This window comes from Photinus pyralis, unplaced genomic scaffold, assembly GCF_008802855.1.
Source record: "Photinus pyralis isolate 1611_PpyrPB1 unplaced genomic scaffold, Ppyr1.3 Ppyr1.4_LG7, whole genome shotgun sequence".
In the NCBI taxonomy this organism is placed as follows: Eukaryota; Metazoa; Arthropoda; class Insecta; order Coleoptera; family Lampyridae; genus Photinus; species Photinus pyralis.
In genome coordinates, this window is record NW_022170738.1 from 32,428,955 (window position 1) to 32,443,273 (window position 14,319).

Here is a 14,319-nt window from a genome sequence, read left to right on the forward strand (position 1 = left end):
CAAAACTACAAAACACCTCAGGCCTACCTAGCTCTTTAATGGAATTTCTCTCAGTACACATCCGCACCCTCGGCACTACAAAAAATTCAATTCCGACTTTAAATTCCTGCCCCAAGCAAACAATGGTCAAGATCAAACTCCATAAACTCCAAAAAGGTCATTTACCAAATTTTGAAAGCACTTGAAATGAACTTTGGGCGCGGATCAACAAAATTAACCGTAATTGAGCATGAGACATATATCTGAATCGTTAAAGGGATCGAATAAACACGCGACTTACATGGTCGTACATAAACAAAATTTATTCTGCGACCACAAATGAAATTAAACATAAAATCCTATTTAACAAAATTGGACCACAGCGTCCGAATAAATAAACCACGCATATGCAATCGATTACAAATTAAACAAACATCAAGAAATCTCGAGAGAAATCTTAAAACTACTTACAGTTTTGAAGTAACAAAATCCCAATAAAATCCGGCACACAAAACACGAATTACCAAAGAAAACAATTTCGTAGGCGGCACAGATGCATGCTTGGTGCAAACCTCCGCATTATAACGGACCAAATAGGGAAAGAAGTGGGGCAATCTTAAGATAAACACCAGATGGTGATACAGCCATAAGGACCGATGAACAGATAAAATGATAAAATATTGTTGTGTAACCAACCTCATGTCGTAGTTATTTGAGTCTAAACATCGAAAATAATGACGGAAACACCCTGTATATGAGAGACATTTCAATTGATTAAAATAAATCAGGGAGATTATTTGTGAGTAAGCACAAAATTGGTTTACTTCATTTGAGTGTATTTCTGTAGTGTTATTTTTTATTTGTTTATTTGTTGTATTTAATTTAAAATTTAAGTTAAAATGTAAGAAACATCTGGTCAAATTTGTGTCCATTATAAAAGATTTAATTCTAGTTGTTTTGCGATAAACAGTGTTATCGGTGTTAATTAACACGCGCGTGTTTTGATGCTGATAAAACGAGATGTGGATGGACAACGTTGTGCGTATTATTTTCCGCGTAAGTGAGATTTAACCCAATGTTGGTATTTTTTAAATTCAACGCCCTATATATCTTATCTTCAATTTTTTGCATTTTTTCCTGATTACATTGATGCATCACAACCTACATTTTTTTTAAATTTTAGGCATGAACTGAAAATAAAAACCTTATTTTTTAGACTTAGATAAGTATAATTAATCGTAAATACTTGAATAGGTTACAGATAACAACCGCCGATTAAGTCGAGATTACATCCGTTAGGTGCGCTCTTAAAAAACTCGAAGTCTGACACCGGTCCCATATTTTTCCAATGTCGGGGAAAGCTGTAATTAATTAAAAACAGTTTTAATTTGTTTGAACGTAGCGAAGGTAGAAGCGTACGAGATGGGAATTCTAGTTGTCCCTACCCAAAATCAACGTTTAGATAAATAGAAAACGGACTATGAATTTGCATCTTCACAAGCTACCTTTTGTAAGTACCGAAATTTGGTGATGGAAGCTCTCGTGGAAGCTCTTCAGCGTAACATATTTCAAATGTGAGCGAAGTATCTCAAAAAGTGCAGAAGATATACAGAAAAAAACCGAAGAAAACGTGGAATTATAATACCCTGTAGATCGATAACGCAGCGTTTGCGTGCCTATGTTTATATGATCATAAAATAAACCAAAGAGTTAGCCCTTTCCGTATTTACATCATATTGAGAAACGCCCTGTATAATTATATAAAAAATATAGGTTGTGATCTCGGTTGTGATACATCAATGTAATCAAGACAAGAATTTAAAAATTGACGTTAAGATATACAGGATGTTGCATTTAAAAAATACCATCTTTGGGTCAAATCCCAGAAAATGTGGCTGAAAACTTTTGACTATGCCACTGGATTCTAAAAATATCAAAAATAGGCAGTTTTTATTTCTTTGCCTTTTAGATATAACGTCCCAAAAAGTCAAACTTTTTTATGTCACCCTGTATCTCAGGAACAAGTGTAGCTTAGATTGATTCTGTTTGTAGTACTATGCCATCCGAGATGCGATCAAAATAATATGAGTTGCTGTCGAGTCACCTTTGGAATTTTTGTTTACATGGGAAATCGTAAGTACTACTTATAACTTGAACTTCCAAAGGCGACTCGACAGCAACTCATTTTTGATCGCCCGTTATTAAGTTTCACAAAAAAAGTGGCACAGGGTCGCGAAAACCGCAAGTTACGCAGCTGAGATACACACTGCATCACAACCAAAATAGAACACACGGTACATTAAGCACAAATTGTTCAAGAAGTAATAATCCTACGCAAAGCTGTAATGAGGAAGTAGCGCGAGCATGCGTTTTGTGTCCCAGTGCCCCAGGAGGTTGACCCTCGTCAGGGCATACGAAATTTGAGCTCAAAGAGTTTTTCTCGGAGTTTTTGTATCTCATGCTAATTAGTAAACGATCGCGGTCTTAAGGAATTAGAACATCCACTTTACTCTCGACCCAATGCCAATCAACCTCCCTGTAAGTATTACTCTTTTATAACTCAGAGGGTGTAGCATTTCTTGAATGATGACTTGGCAAATGCTTTGGGTGGTATTTTGCAGGATTACCACAAGATTGTTTTTCGAACGCTTAACGCGAGCCTTAAACATTATTAGAAAAATGTGTTAAAGGGTCTTATGCAATTTTTTTTATCCACTAACTCTTTCTCTTCATAGCAAGGTAGATGACACAAATAACTCTCCTAGTCGAGCTCCTGGTAATAGTCATATCCAAAGAGAATTCAGAATTCGCTTATAAAAATCGCAGAAGGATAAATTCGATCTCGAAGCAGTAGCGATCTGAAAAGCCACCCAAGAAAATTCACTTACAAGAACTTGTCTGAAGAGGACATGCTCATATTCGTACCTTGAGACAAGTCAAGCCGTAATCACAGGAGAGAACTATAGAAGTTAAATTTTGGCCCATTATTTTCTATGATCGTGATTTTTGGGGGGTTATTTTGAGAAACTTTTTTCAAAATTCACGTGGAACTGCGCAAATATTTTGTTTGGAAATAGATAAATTATTAGAAGTAATTTATGGGAACTCTAGTGCAAATAGAACTATTGTAATTCCATAATGATGTACTAACGTCACATAGGTACCTACATTAAAATTAAGCCAAAACACATACTGTTTAGATTGTACTTTCAGAGGGTCCGAAATGTTGGTACAGCTTTTGTTACAAAAAAGGAGTCACACAGACAACCCCGGCGGACAGTTTCATCCACAAATGACCAACAATAAAATTCTGTCCGTTTGAAAATGGTTTCCTTTTCACTTGTCACGCAACTCGTGTTGACCACATGGTGGAATGACACTTGTGGTAATTTTTACGTAGCTGGTCTGGCCTGTCACGCACGGTTATCAAAATAACACAATCAAGTACCTAGTGGTAATTATTATTAAAATTCATACTACGCCGCCATCTCAATCTGTTACTCTAAATTCAATGTATGAAAGGCATTCTTTCATTCCAATAACCTTATTATAAAAGCCCAAACAGTTTCCGGTTATGCAAACACTTATCATCGAGAAAAAAATTTGGAGCCACGGTCCGTCCGTATGTAAATAAACGAATTGTGATAACAACTGATTAAACAACTAAATAATGCTATCGAAAGGTAATTTAGTGTCATATTATTTATTTGAACTTGAATAATAAATTCTTATCGTTACAATATTGAAAGGGATAGTCTTCACGGTCATTCTAATAAAAATAGTTACGGTCTGGGTAAATCTCTCACGTTTTGGACTACGCGTAAATTAAATTACAGTACGTAGGTATATAAATTATGGCATGTTTAAAATCAGCTAAGCATATATCCGTATCAAATTCTACAGTGCGCGAAATAAGGGTGAGTGGGAGGTTAATAAAAGATTCTCAACAAGATAAGTGTGGATAATTTACACGTGTCGAAAATACCGCGGGCTTTGGCGATTTTCAAAAACTGAACAATCTTACCTGAAGTACGAAAAACTGAAACCGAACTTTAAAAAATCGCCCGTTGCCGGCGAAGTTTCAAATTCACTGCACCACACGTTCTTATCACTCAATTCGTCACTGTCACTTAAATCCAAAAAAAACGGACGATCGCGAAAATCTACTAAACGCAAGCTAGCAAAGTTGGTCACTCGAAGTGGACTGCCTGATGGGGACCGTGTAGTAAGGACGAGCACAAACTAAATCCCCCCTAAATACGTCAGTACGTGAAGCCAACAACGCGATACTAATGCATTCCTACCGCGAGTGGCGTGCTTGAAGAAAAACGATAAGATTTCCACCAGAAAATTGATCGGGAAAGGAAAATTACGTTATTGCTTTGCTGCGCCCGATTAACGTAATTACATAATTAATAAAGCGTTTAATTTCGTTAGCTGATGATGAAGGTCGCGCACGCAAAATTTGTTATCAAAAAAAGAGGGAAGTAGTTTTTTACCCGTAAATTCCTGGCGGCAGTAATTAGATTAGCTGCTGGTTGTAGACGAGAAAAATGCGATTGTTAAATTATTTGGATAACTTCCCGAATATTTAAATTAATTATACACGAAATTCCGTAGTATTTTTGAGTATCAAAACGTTCCGCCTACGATTTATTTTTAAAATATCAACTTTCATCGACCGAAAACGCGTGGACTGTTAAAAGGCGGCGAAATTTTACCATCTTTAAATGCAACTTTTTGCGAATTTTTCTAACAGTCGCATGTTTTGGATTGGTATTCCGCAAATTCCGATACACGAAACTAGGTTTTTAGATTCATACGGTGAAGGGCGACAACATAACATGACGCAGACCCGTAATCAGGATGAAGTAGCAGGGGTGGCAACGTGGCAGGTGAGGACGAAAAAGGAAGATCGCCAGATTATGATCCAAAATAACTGCAAAGGCCTTTCTATCTATAACAATTTGTCATTGTTCTTTTAATGTATCTCTTTACTTTAAAATTAAGGTCGCTACGATTTATTAAAGCGGAGGGTGCTTATATGGGGAATTTTCGGAAAGAAATTAATAATTCCGTAACATTGACAAGTATAAATTGTGCACAATACTCTTTTGGAGATAAAGCGCATTTTTTTAAACCGAAATAGCTTTTGTTTTGACATCACCAATGGATATATTTCTTGCAGACGTCAGACAGAAGAATATACAGGATGTTCAATTTAAAAAAATTAGTTGTCTACACCGTAAAAATAGGACACCCTGTACCTTCAAAAATTATTTTGTAGATGCGCGACCATCTATAGTTGACATTGACAAAAGGTTGTTTAGCACATTTTTTAAGTAGGTATTAAAAAAATGTGCTATTGTTTGCGTTTTGTCCGTCCGTCCGTCCGGACTCACTTCTACCGTTTTGAACTACTTCTAGGGAAATAGTCCTAGAGTTCCTAGAGTCCTGGAATTTTTTGCAGTAGGTAGCCTATACCTTGAAGGTGTGCCAGACGGCCATCAAATTTCGCAGTCTAAAAGGCCTCCTCCCCCCACGAATTATTTCCTGACATGCTGTTTTTGAAAATAAAACGTGCATAGCTTTTTCATACGACAACCAATTGGTCTCAGATTTTGCATACACATGCCTTTAGTGGTGCTAAGTTAAACTTTTTACTACCAACTACTACCCTTCTTTCTGTCCTCTTATCAAAGTACGGGGTGGAGGGAAAGGGGGGGGGGGGGGAGGGGAATTCGTTTTATCCTTCATGGTACTCAAATGAAAGGTCTCAACGAAAGGAATTAATTTCTACCAACCATAGACCTCCTAGTCGAGCTCTTATCGTGATCGGGTATATTCCCTTGTACCTCAAGAAGGGATTGTCGGAAGAGGGTACTCACAACGGGCGATTGAGACGTCTGCAAGAAATATATCCATTGGTGATGTAAAAACAAAAGCTATTTCGGTTTAAAAAATGCGCTTTATCTGCAGAAGAGTTGTGCACAATGTATATACTTGTTAAATATTTTTTCCCAGGTAAAAGTTAGGAAAGGCCGACGCACTGTTGCAAGACCCTGTATATAAAATTCTTCTGTACTTGTGTTTGTGACTCTTCCTACACAGCTGGACAGATTTTAATGAAATTATTGGTATGTGCCTATGTGTCCCACGCTCCCCGGATGGTTTACATTCACAATTGGACCCGGTAGGATTATACGATCGTTAGTCTTCGGGTTTCCTCTAGTGTATTGTTTTTTGCGTTTACATTCGGTAATAATAAATAAAAATATGGGGTTTTTGTTTTGGAAATATGTTTCTTTTAATTACATTTAAAATAAAGTGGAACTCAACAGGGATTGCAATTTAAACATTTTGGGATTATCACCCACTAAAAAAATCCCCAGTGTATGAATCTAAAAATGTTGTTTTAATGACGTAGAACTTAAGAAACATGTGGGTAAAGGTATTACAGCGTCTATACGATAATTATTTAACAGATGTTTTTGATAAGGGGACTTTATCAAAATAAAATTTAATTGATTTATATAAGCGATGGTATTGTACACAAGTGCTCGCAATTTCGTCGGCCCTTACCGAAGATGAAAAATGGGATGGAGATGGTCAAGACTTAAAAAGGTTTGTGCGTCGATGTGCGTGGTGGTCTCGGACTGTTGAACTTAGCCTACAGTCAGTTGGGTGTAAATTCCAAATACGCATTTTTCCGGCAGTCAGCCAGTGTTTCGAAGTCTTGTTTTGTCAGTTAAATTAAAAAGAAGTGATACAGGAATAGTTTTCCAATTGCTGTTCAAAGTTAGTGTTCACGCATTTAGTTACAAGTTATATAAGGTGTTGACGATTTACAATTTGTGTCCGAGCTGCCATTGCCAATGTCAATGGTCATAGAATCAGTGCAGGTGATTTAAAAAAAGTGATCAAAGTCCTTGTGTGAGATCGAAGGGGTTTCAGCGCATTTTTGTGTGGGACGTGATTGTGGATTTAAGCTCTCGTTATACAGGTTGTTACAACGCTGTCTTTTGGGATGTTGCGAGTTGATCTTTCAATGCATCTTATGCGTCAAATTTTATGATTTACTACTAATTTACTTTTATGAATTGTTCGAATTATTTTTTTAGTTTTTCCAATTCTGCTGACTCTTTTTTGGGGGTTAATCCGTAGAAAAAAATTGTTGGCCGGGCGTAGTGAGTTCAGTACTTACAGATCAGCTGAAGTAGACAGTAGGACCTCAACTTACCTGACAACAAAATAAATATAAGCAACGATACTTGGTAGCGAAATTATGTCAAAAGGGAGGCAACAATTTTGTACGGATTTACGCAATATAGAGATTAGAGAATTCGAAATAGGATTACCTTTTTCAAAGTAGAGGTAGACACCCCTTTTTATTGTAAAACAGAAAGTAAATCATCAGCAACAAGAAAATGTAGAGAATGGAATGTGTTGTATAATACCATGTCTAATGCACCATACATTAATACAGTAAAAAAGAGATTAAACATAAATGTACACGGATATAAACACCAGCTGTCAAGGGCACCCCTATAAAGGGAAAAGGGTAAAACCGGGGGTTCTACCTAACTTGTATTTTGATTGATTTAGGTCATATGTAGACGGTCGACCTGTGAAAAAATGAAATACCTCCTTAATAAAAAAAAATCTCATATTCCACTAAGGTACAAGAAAAAATTCTAATTTCATCCTAGTAAAAGGGAACAATAAAAGTGAATCGCCGGCCGTCTTCAATTTGAATATAAAATCGTAGCCGTACCCATCTTAGAACCTTTTGCTGAACTTTGGACAACTTCCAAACTTCTACAGTTTCATTTATGTTAGTGTCATCCGCGCGCACCTGAAACATTTAAGAAAAGAGTCCACCTCCATAAATCAGCGTTCCCGAACATTTAGTTTTGATAAACAAGATTTTAGAGTGAAAACTAAATATAAGATGTCGACTAAACCGTAGACAAGGAATTATTATTTGTTTTTAATTTATAACAAGGTCGCGGAAGAACGTCAGAACAGCACCAAATGTAAAACAGATGATCATCTCGATCCTTCATAATAATAATTTGGCATCAATAAATAATATTCGTAAGCACCAATGGGAACACCCTGTAGAAAGCGGAGATGGACACTTGACTAGCACCTAATAAATTTTTCTTTATGGCACCGTCAAAGATCATCGAAAATTGCGCGATGATTGCACTATTTGGGAAAGCTCTCGCTTGCAAATCGTCTCTATAATTAATGCAGCCTTAGGAAGAGATCGCCAAAGCTTAGCAGCTCTCAATCATTACAAGATCGAAATCTCTCCAGATTGTTCTCCGCATAATAATTATTAAAAGTTGGCATCCAGCGTGGAGTCTAAATCATTCCTTCGCTTAAGTTGTTTATCAATTACTGTGACACTGAGCGATTTGTTCATAAATCATATTTGCTATCTGCCTGCGGTTCGATTTTAAAATGAGCAATAGCGTATATATACAAAGCACTTAAAGCAAAAATTATTACGCATAATTGTTATTTGCGTGTAGAAATCTTAGCTTCCAGACATGTTGCTCAACTCCCGCTAAAATTGAGGATGACTACATTTATATTGTTGCGCAAGACTAATAAAATAGACTCATTTTCACGTCTTTTTTACAATTCCCATTACAATAGTAGGAGTATTTACGTCTTTATGCAACGCCCTGTACATTTAACACTTTTACCTTGCCGGACTTAAATACTGTAACTCGTGCAAAAGGAGACTTTAAAATTGTTATATCCGCCTTTTGAAGACGAGACTACAGTCGGGCCAAAAAGTCAGTAAACTCTAGTGTGAGACCAAATAAAAGAGTTGTGTCCAAGACACCGACACCCTTCAACATGCCCCTACTCCATATACAGACCGTTTTATCACTTTCACCAAGTGCGTGTTTTAACTTAATGATAAAGATAAAGTTATTAAATACACAATGTGGTCTTTTATAATTATGTACAAATTTCCTTTACTTACAATGTAACAAGGGGGGTAAATTTTTCTGCACCCCCCGTATATAAGAGTTTTATCAATTAGGGCTTATAGAGGGCCAGTATCATTTTTTAGTTTTGGAGGTTCGATTAGCGTTCACGTTTAGGATCGCGCTTAGAAGTAAAATGTGACACAGAAAAAAAGGTCGTTGATCTTTGTTATCTTGACAGTGAAATATGATAACAAACCTCGTGAGCTGGGGGATTGAGCGCCCTTGAGCTTCACCTTGATCTACTTTCCAGGGTCATCGCCACGTGACAGGCTACCTTTGAACTTCACCTTAGCCTACTCTCCAAGGTCCAGAATCGGACCTGTATGGCTACTATGGGACATACTAAATTAAGGGGTGGTTTGTAGTCAGTTTGGCGTAGCAGTTTAAGACTCGGACTTTAACCTCACAGGTTGTGAGTTCGAATCCCACAGCTTGCCAGTTTTTAGTGGTACAGAATATCTCCTGACTACCATACTTCGGAGGGCATGTAAAGCTGGCGGCCCCGGCCACGACTGTCGTTAAGCCAAACAGACGGCTGTTGATGCGACCTGAAAACGTCTGTACCTAGGGAGTGCCACCCATACGATACGGTTTTGGGAAGAATTGAATCATTATCATTCTGGGGAACTAACGTAGTTTAAGGATGCGAGACGTCAGCTGACTTATAAATCATGCGACAAAAAACCGGGTTAGTAGAAAAATCGCGTGTTAACTGCAAGATCTGCAAGAACCTCTCGTTTGCGTTTGTTCCATTGGCATTCTTGTTTATGACAAAAGTTTCTTGAAACTGATTGTTGAATCCCTGTATATTTTACTCTAAAACGATTGTATATTAATTTTCTTTTCAAAAATTCAATATTGATTCAAAAAGATTTAAAAAAAATTATATATGAAATATGATATGAATTTTTTTTTAATCATCTGAACCTTTTTATATTATCCCTGGTGTGTTTGAAGAGAATTTAATACGCTATTTTTTAACTTAAAAGATATGGAGTGCTCCATTAAAGAAAAATGAGGTTAGGTCAGATAACTTCTTCATCTGACCCCGTATACTGTAGTGTGCCAGGGCATGCGGTCACTACGCCCACAAAACACCTGTTCAGCTAGCTCAAAACAAATCAAAATTCAAACTTAGAATTCTACAATCTCTCCTACTACCTCCGGGATGTGCTATAAGAAAAATCCCAGCATTGACTTAAAATTTCTCGGTTTGAGAGACTCGTGGCTTCGATTAACTTCTGAAAATTCCAAAGAATTTATTACACAAATTTTAATCAATACCTGAAATAACACAAGTAGAAAAATCTGACATGAAAACTTTATCTGGGTCGCACTTTGGATTCGAATAAACGCACAAGTAATTGATTCACAATGACAAAAATTTATTCCGAAACCAATTACAACAAACTCTCTAAAAGTAACAAAAGCTTACAAAGCTTGTTTGTACATAAAACCCCCACGCACGGAATCGACAATTAAAATAATAAATAATATTGTTTGCAATACTAGACGCAGTTAACTCATACACAAATGCTGACAGCTTCTAAACTTCACTTTGCATGATAACACACTTTATTTCGATACCGACAAATTACGTTATCACAAAACAGACTGACTGCCCGAAAAAAAATTCGCGTAAAAGCAATGTACACGCTCTCAGATCGTCGTCGCGAAACTAGCAGCGTTTTTTTTCGATGATTCAAGTATTTTAAAGGACCACCAACTCCACTACACAAAAATCTTCTTCAAGCAATTTTCAGAATCGTCGCCAATCACCAATCTTTTATAATTCCAACTTCGAAAGAACTCGTGACAGAACGTCCCCACTTCTACACAAAAAATACGCAATTGTTCGAAACACTTGCATCTTCGGTATCAGCGTCATATGTGCATTTCCGTGAAATTAATTCACTTTTGCCTGATACACAAGAAATAAAACGAACTACGCAATTACACACAATTCTTAAAAGAAAATCATCAATACAAACTCAAGTAAAATAAACTAACTTTGTGTTTATTCGTAAATAACCCAGCAGATTTGGATTTAAAAATTGAAATTATACCACATACCGAGTGCCCCACTATTACTGCTCCAATTATATGAAAACTAGCGGAGTCGATCCGGTCTATCGAAAACATAACGATTACTCTGGAGCGATGTAAATAAATAAAACGACGTTTAATCTTCAATATTTATAAACCCTGGGAGGTTTAAATTGCACCGAATCGATACGCAGACAGCTGTTCTCCCCTGGCTCATTACATATACTGTTTCTAATGTTTCTACCCCAATATGACCCACTGTAAACGGAGTTGCGAAAAAATCTGATCTCACCATTTAGCTTTGAAGATGTTTCACAAGATTTAATAAATGCTCTAATCTGCTAAAACTTAGTGTCGATCTTTTATTGTTAATGTGCGAAGATTGAGCCACTGAATGACAAAGTCGATCGTTCTCTTTACGACCCAATTAGTCACGTCGTAAAGTATATTAATTTTAGTAATATATGGCCCACTGAACCAAATTGTGACCATGATGCAAAAGCCACGCCGCGCTTGATCTATATTTATTACGAGTTTTTTGTATCAACGTTTTAATAAAATATAGTTGTAAGAAAGCCCCTCGTAGATCATTAATAAAAAAAACGAACGAAAGAGAAACGCCAAAGTGAAAATAATTCAAATAGCAACTATTAATATAAGAAGCTTCTCGTTGTAAACGATTAACAGCGGACATTAATAAAGTTGTAGATGCGTTACTCTCATCTAGTTTCAGAATATAAAAAATTATAACTAATGGCTTTGTAGCGCGCTTGGATCCCGGTTTCAAATAATATTTTATTGAGCAATAAGAAAGTTCCATTATGCTGCACGCATAAATTTTATTGCGTAAATTGTAGTCGGACACAAATAATTTTTTTTCCAAAAATTTTCTACTTTATTGCCGCCTATTTTTATATACTAAAAAATGATTTAACCATCTGCAACGTTCTAAAATTGGTGCGCTTGTGACAAATTTGCGCCTTAAATGACACACGCTGAATTGTCCAGAAATAAATCGCGTATTAATTAATACAGTTGAAATTAGAAAGTAATTATTTGAAAATGTTGGCATGAAGACGGATACGGATGTTATTTACAAAATCATCGAAATGATTTTTTTAACTTCCCTATGTACACATTTGCAATTTCAAATATATTTTTTGACTATAACTTAACAGTCCTGTAACATCACGGCGCCATCATGGCGGCTAGGGCTGGAAGCGTAAATTATTTGAGAATATTCCACAAACAACCCCACAATGTAGAATGTCCTCAAGAGAACAACAATTTTTGTATTTTAGGTTAAACAAATGTTCAAATAAGTAAATTTTCCTTAAACAATTCTAAAAACAAAGCGCTACTTTTTAACATGTCGATTTCTTTTAATCTCCCACTAAAGTACAAAGCAAATTGAAATGTAAAGCGTGACGGTTTTCGAGACACGAAATGTAATGCACCGATAATTTACAAATGATACAAAGCGGCCGGCAATGTCAACACATACTTATTTAGATATGCAAAGGTAGGTGTAACAAATTTGCATTTATCATAAATGCGAAAAAAAAAGGAAATTATACCAGTTCTTGATAGGAAGTCTGAATGGTGTTGCGTGTGACAAAGAAATTACGATCGCTTACCGTAATAAATCTTCAATTAAAATATATGTGAAAAGTATAAGAATTCATTGAGATGTATTAACAAAAAAATCTTCATCAAATTTTTATTAAATTAAAATAGAGAGTCCATTACTTACATTTAAAAAAAGACTTCGGAGAATTTGCAGTATCAGGTGCAAAATTTCTTGCCCCCACATTTTTAGTTTTCGCACTGACGTATGCGTCATTTAAATGTAGGTTTTTTTCAGATTTTTCATTATTTCATTACCAACATTTCTATTCATCACAAAATAGTTATTTGTTTCATTAGTACAAAAAATGTCAGTTTTCGGGACGAGGAAGATAGTTCCGAGTCCCGAAAACGCATTTTTTGTACGAATAAAACATAAAATTTTTTCTCCAACCCCCCTTACTTCAAATTATATTTGAAATTAGATTCAGTCCAGTTTCACTACTAGTATAAGAACTTCTGTTTTCTTGTCCTCACGTGTCATGTCACTCTAGTTTTTAGGTTAACTTATAACCTATTCGTTCTTACTTCTTACTTCTCACCTCTCGCGACTTTGTAGGGAGCAAATCTTGAGGTAGCATGTTCTGCCGTTTCTAAAATCTCTGGCGGAGTGCAATCCATGTCCCTATCAGTTTCAGTCATTTCTATTGTATACACAATTAATATTGTTATATTTTGTATTGAAATAAAAAACTTACCATACAGTTTTTTAATTAAAATTAATTGCAATTAACTTTTTCAAATTTTGAATTCAAAATGACAGATAATAGTGCAATGGGTCTGAAGTAGATGGCGTTACGCGCGACGGCGGGTTGTATACGTATTAAAATTACGTTCATCGAATATAATATAGCATTGCTTGCTATGCTTTTGTATAAGAGGAAATGTTGAAAGGGTATCGACACTAATGGTTAACGTGTTTATTGTTTAAAAATACAAATAAAATAAGTTGATTCTAAATCTTGATTTGGTAATCGATACAGGATATGTATCAGTGGACAGAATAGAGAAACAGATATATAGAAATGATGGAAAATGAAAGAAGGAAAAGAGAAGGGAAAAGAAAAACAGACAAGTTTGGGGGGGGGGGGCAACACTTTATATAGGTACTGCAAGGAAAGCATGACAAAGAGGGAGCTATGTAAGGGGTAGGAATAAAGGAGATAACAAAAGAGGAGATCGAGCAGCAATTAAAAACACTGAAAAAAATAGAAATAGAGAGATACGCCTTGACGATCAATCACTTTTTACATCCTGGTAACTGACTTTTTAATGCTAGGTTCATGGGCATGACGAGGTGGATACTAGAGAAAAGAAAAAAAAAACGCATTTTAGGTTTACTTTGTTGTTATTTAAAGTGTAAAAAGTTTTGCCACTTTGATGTCTAATAAAGATGATCTTATGGAGACATAGGTAGTTCCCGAACGAAATATTTTCGACCACTGGTTTATTTGGAAAAAATTTTAATTTGGTTATAGGTACATACTTGCAAAGAGGAATAGTCTTTGATACTTTCCATATACAGAGTGGCTAATAAAAATGAAACCAAAGCGCTGAAGTCAAAAAGATTTCAGTCATCATTTTGAAAATTTCAGGACTAATAAAGTGTGATTGTACATACTCCAGCCTGAAATTTTTTTTAGCCTTTTGAGTATTT

General features: G+C 35.9%; 1 protein-coding gene across 7 annotated transcripts in view; it reads right to left on the reverse strand.

Moving 5' to 3' along the window:
- The window catches only part of LOC116177335, a 334,411-nt gene that overhangs the window by 101,331 nt on the left and 218,761 nt on the right, over window positions 1-14,319 (reverse strand). Inside the window, exon 1 of one of the 7 annotated variants that reach the window (XM_031496293.1) lies at window positions 4,004-4,261. The exons of the other annotated variants lie outside the window; for them this stretch is intronic. The gene's annotated coding sequence lies outside the window, so the exon portion shown is untranslated. Of the gene's footprint in view, window positions 1-4,003; window positions 4,262-14,319 lie in introns of those variants that run through there. 7 annotated transcript variants of the gene reach the window in all.